Source organism: Ochlerotatus camptorhynchus, unplaced genomic scaffold (genome assembly GCF_037179485.1).
Source record: "Ochlerotatus camptorhynchus isolate MF236.1 unplaced genomic scaffold, CSIRO-AGI_Acam_v1.1 ptg000492l, whole genome shotgun sequence".
Lineage (NCBI taxonomy): Eukaryota > Metazoa > Arthropoda > Insecta > Diptera > Culicidae > Ochlerotatus > Ochlerotatus camptorhynchus.
This window is the reverse complement of record NW_027040977.1, coordinates 23,561-29,380: the sequence shown is the minus strand read 5'-3', so window position 1 is coordinate 29,380 and position 5,820 is coordinate 23,561. Positions and strand designations below refer to the sequence as shown.

General features: G+C 41.5%; 1 pseudogene; it reads right to left on the bottom strand.

The window, feature by feature from the left end:
- Positions 1 to 344: 344 nt before the first annotated feature.
- LOC135712553 (uncharacterized) lies at positions 345 to 1,120 on the bottom strand (annotated as a pseudogene).
- Positions 1,121 to 5,820: the final 4,700 nt, after the last annotated feature.

The following is a 5,820-nucleotide window of genomic DNA, read 5'->3' as shown; positions in this document are numbered from 1 at the left end:
TCACACTATTCGAGAGTCTCCTGTATACAGGTGTATGTATGTTGTATGTGATCGTATGCTAGCATGTCTAAGTTTGTGTATGTTTTGGTGGGTTTGTATTGGTGGTCGATAATACAGGAATCTTCCCAATAAAGCCGTGGGTGCTGCAGTCCACCCACCGTTATTTCTCGATTGTCTTCCAACCAATTGAGTTGATTTTTTTGTTTGTGATGTTTATGTGTCAATCATATACTAGTCACCTAAAAAAAGACAGGTCAATATGTTGAAGAGCAGCCGAGAAATAGTGTTGAGTGGACTGCATCACCCACTGCGCTATTCGGGGGACTACTGTATTTACATTTTACCTGTATTTCTTCTTTCTCCTCGCTACTGAACAGATTAGAGGCAGCAAAATTAAGACGAGGATCGATGTATAGTGCCATTTTGAACGCCCTAGAGCTGCGAGATTGTCTAATCGTTTATTCAGCGATTTTACGAGCGGTTTGGTAAATGGATTAGAGTCCAACTTTTTTACCTTCTGAATTGTAATTATCCATTGAAGATAAAACTCTCTCAACGATACATGCTCGGTTTGCATGCTTTTTGTGCATAGAAACAAAGGGTTAAATGTTTCTTCATAATTTTCGGCAAACTTCCAGCTCTTTGTAAGATCTGAAAACGTTGATCAGTTTTAAAATTCTGGAAATAAGTTAAACAATAAAGCCATTTATATTTTACCTATTTCTGGAAATTGCTCAGCCAATTTTTCAAAGAATGTATGTTGTTTTAAGTAGTTCAATACCATCATGTATATCCCACACCATCGTGTTTGCCCCCAAACCGGTGGGTACCGTGCGCCTTGTAGCTCAAACATAGTTTTGTACTTTACCGACCGGCATTTTTTGGCAACTTCAGTGTCTGCGTCAGATTTATTGACAACATCCAAGATGGCAAGCTGCAATGTGTGGACGGCGCAACGAATCAGATTTAGGTTCTCTTGCAATTCGTCACTTAAAGCTGCTGTCAACTTATGCTCCTCTAAGTCACGCTCAGCATCTTGATCTGTGTGTTCCTGATCCTCACTGTGGAGTACGTGGCTCTTTTCATACTCTTGCTTCAGTTGTCTAACAGCAGCGAACATGTTAGCTCCATTATCACAGGTAATGGAAAATATTTGCTCGATGATTATTCCGTAGTTCTTAATGATTTCCATTACTACATTGTAAGAAGACATATCGATTTAATTGCGACAAGATGAACTTTAATGAAGTAGTCGAAAATGACTTCAGACGAGGTGAGAGAAAAAAGTGAACAATTCATTTTCGCTTCATCGTTTCGAAGATGTCGAGCCCTGGATATAACCATTGATCTTGTTGTCTCATGGGATTTGAGTTGTCGGATTTTGGCCACTTCATGGGCGGGCACATGACCAGGTGTAGCCAATGTGGATTGATGTGTAGCATGATAGATTTTGGCTCATGTCAGATTTCGGCCACATCCATAATGGTACCCGGAACACAGGGCATTGCTAACGTTAATTGGAACACATGGCCAAACATATGTGGAGACCTATCGAGTACACCATAGTCCTCCTTGTCCAACAAGTCAACAAAACCAACTGTCCAATAATTCAAATCACGTCTTTCGGATATTCTATCATGATACCAGGTTACTCAGAAGATATTCCAAAGATTGAGGTGATCAGAGTTCTCCATAAATTCCTATATATTTTTAAGAATACATCCGATATTATTCCAAAAACCTGAAATGCATAAAGTCTTCTAGATATTTTTTCAAGACATCAAGTTTTTTTTTTTTTTTTTTAATGTGTTTATTTTTCCAGGCTCATTTGCCGTAGCTTTGCGGAGCCGATATTAATTGTTTAGGTTACAAAATTTCTTAAGACTAACGTTAGTAAAGCGGGGGCCGATTACTCGCGGCTATCTCGAGGTTAGGGGTAACAAATTGTAACAAATGGATGGCAGGGTAGGGATTGAGAACACAAGGTTTGGAGAGCAATGTGCTCTTGATCTCGAACTAAGCGACCAACTGATGAAAAAGACAAACGTGGGGGTACACCGATGGGCAGCTAACAACTTGGGGGAACACAAGATGACACTAACTACTAAATCCTCAGATCTATCCGTTTTAAAAACACATATATTAAATTGCAATAGTCGAGATCTCGGCTCGCCAAGATGTCTCTAACGGGCCGCATGGGTTGTTTTCCTCGGGCCCTGAGGGATGCGGATAACTCGGATCTAGCAACACAATGGAGGGTACATGACCAAAGTACGTGGTCGATATCGTGATAGCCACTACCACAAGCGCACAAATTGCTGCCTGCGAGCCCGATTCGGAAGAAATGCGAGTCTAACGAGTAGTGATTGGACATGAGCCTTGATATGACACGTATAAAGTCACGGCTCATGTCCAATCCTTTGAACCATGGCTTGTTCGACACCTGTAGGAGAATAGAATGTAACCATCTTCCCAGATCACTCTCATTCCATTTTTGTTGCCAGTTGGTGAGGACGTGCTGACGGGTAATTGAGAAAAATTCCGCAAAGGCAATTTGTCGATCAAAAATATCGCCTTCCATAGCGCCCACCTTAGCTAGCGAGTCCGCTTTCTCATTGCCCGGAATTGAGCAATGAGATGGGACCCAAACTAAGGTGATAGTATAGGAGCAGTTAGATAAAGTACTCAATTTAGCTCGGATTTCGGTCAGGAAATACGAGGAGTGCTTCATCGGCCTCATTGATCGAATAGCCTCCAACGAGCTAAGGCTATCAGTAAAAATAAAATAGTGATCAGATGGTAGTGAGGCAATTTGCTCTACTGCGTAAAATATGGCTGCTAGTTCCGCAACATATACGGAACAGGGTTTTTGCAGTTGATATGAGGCGCTATGAAATTCGTTGAATACTCCAAATCCAGTGGAAGCGTTTATAGTTGACCCATCTGTGAAAAAACTCTTATTGTTACTAACATGGTGGTACTTGTTTGCAAAAATTAAGGGAACAACCATCGACCGATGGTGATCTGGTATTCCACGGATTTCTTGCAACATGGTCAGATCAAAATTTACAGAGGAACTATAAAAGTCTTGGAGGCAAACACGAGAGGAATTGAATGAAGAAGGGCCAATCTCCAGCGTCATGTACTCGTAATAGAGACTCATGAATCTTGTTTGAGGATTTCTGTCGAGCAGCTTCTCAAAATTTTCTATTACCAATGGGTTCATTACTTCACAACGGATAAGAAACCGGAAGGACAGAAGACATCAAGTTGATCGGGAATTGTTTCAAAGAACTTCAGTTAATCATTGATCTAGCCTGCCCCAAGGCTCATGTCTCAGCCCTCTTCTTTATAACTTTTATGTCAAAGATATCGACAACTGTTTGGCAGAACAATGCACGCTAAGACAACTTGCAGATGACGGTGTGGTTTCCGTAAGAGGTCCACATGCCGTGGACTTGCAAGGACCATTGCAAAATTCCTTAGATAACTTGTCTTCTTGGGCTATGAATCTAGGGATCGAATTCTCGCCGCAGAAAACTGAACTGGTAGTGTTTACTCGAAAGCGGTACCCAGCCCAAATGCAGCTTAATCTTTTGGGCAGAAACATTACCCAATCATTGTCTTTCAAGTACCTTGGGGTCTGGTTTGATTCAAAGTGCACTTGGAATGCCCATATTACGTATTTGAAGCAAAAATGTCAGCAGAGGATCAACTTTCTCCGTTCAATTTGCGGCACATGGTGGGGTGCTCATCCGGGAGACCTCATAACGCTTTATAAAACAACTATTCTCTCTGTTCTAGAGTACGGCTCTTTCTGCTTTCTCTCGGCAAGAAAAAGTCACCTAATAAAATTGGAACGAATTCAATATCGTTGTCTGCGTATTGCTCTAGGCTGTATGCACTCAACGCATAACATGAGTCTCGAGGTTCTGGCAGGAGTAACACCCCTCCAGAACCGTTTCTGGGAGCTCTCTCTCAGAATACTAATCAAATGCGGAGTGACAAACACACTTATAATTGCTAATTTTGAAGAAATTCTTGGGTTGAACACACAATCTCGATTTATGAGAATCTACCACCACTACATATCATCAGATATGTGTCTTCCTTGTTATACTCCAGACCGTGTTCACTTCACCAATCGCAGTTCCTCAATTGAATATGATCTGACTGAGCTGGCAGCAATCAACTTCGCATTGGGGATGATTTCCAATATGCCCACAGACCATTACTTCATCTTCTCGGATAGTCTCAGTTCGATTGAGGCTATTCGGTCGATGAAACAAGGTAGGCACTCATCTTATTTCCTTTCAAAGGTAAGGGAGCAGATGTGTGTGCTGGTCGAAAGATCATATATGATTACCTTTGTATGGGTCCCCTCACATTGCTCAATCCCAGGCAATGAGAAGGCGGACTCTCTCGCAAAGGTGGGCGCGCAGGAAGGCGAATTGTATGACAGGCAAATTTCACACGATGAATTTTACCATTTAGTGCGTCAGAGTACCTTTTCGAGTTGGCAAACCGATTGGGACACTGGAACTCTTGGACGGTGGTTACATTCAATTATTCCTAATGTTTCTTCGAGAGCGTGGTTTAAAGGCTTGGGCTTAAGTCGTGACTTCATTCGCGTGATGAGTAGACTTATGTCCAACCACTACTCGCTAGATGCTCATCTCAATAGAATAAACCTCGTGGACAGCAACATCTGTCGGTGTGGAAACGGTTACGATGACATCGAACACGCAGTTTGGCAATGTACGGATAATGACGCCGCCAGAGAGCGACTTTTGAATACCCTCGAGGCCCAAGGAAGACAACCCTATGTTCCTATCAGAGACGTGTTGGCAACCCGTGATCTCTGCTATATGCAGTCCGTTTATGTTTTTCTTCAAATGTCTAGTATAAGAATTTAATTCCTTTTGTCTTTTGTCTCTCTTTATTAGTTTTTGTTTGTCTTGTCCCCCCGTCTCGATGAGTCTCATCGTCGCCCACTGGTCACCCACCATAGCCGGTCGAACTCCGGACGAAGCTAGAACAGCACTACCGTTCATACTGGCGACAACGCTCTGATGAGACAATGAAACCCTACCCCAAGCTCCTCCCCTGATCCTATCCTTCGAAAATGTACCCTTCTAACCTCGAGTAAGCCGCGAGTAATCGGCCCAACTCCTACTAGACATAGAATTAAGTGAATTTTGTTACACACAGTGAACAATGAATTATCGGCTCCGTAAAGCTAACGCGATTGAGCCTTCCAAATAAACGAACTAGATAAAAAAAAATCATTGATCTTCAAAAAACTCTTTCGATGTTTTATCAAGACTTATCGTTTATCTGGTATTATTCTGGAGATCTCCAATTGTTCAATAAATTAATGCATATTTCTGAGATATTCTCTCAATTTGGTACGATGATTATGAAATATTCCAAAATCTTTAGTGGATTAAAGTTCAACATATTGTTTTCTAGATCATTTCTCAAGAATTCTGGTTTATAAGGAATTATTCTGAAAATCTTCAATTGTTCAATAGATCAAGTAATGTTTTATTATTATTATTATTAATTTATTTGATAAGGCTCAACCGAATTAACTTTACAGAGCCGAGGATTCTTGTTCACAATACAATGCATCTTAAAACTTAAGTCAAAAGGTACAACACAATAAACATTTTATCTGCCGCTATCCAATAAGCCTCCTCTACCAGAACGGGAGCCGCTTCCAGTGGTTTACTTGTATGGCAGATTCGCCAACGAGGGTCAGAGCGCTTCCATTGTAGCAATGGACGCAAAACGTGATCAGCACTCACACATTCATCA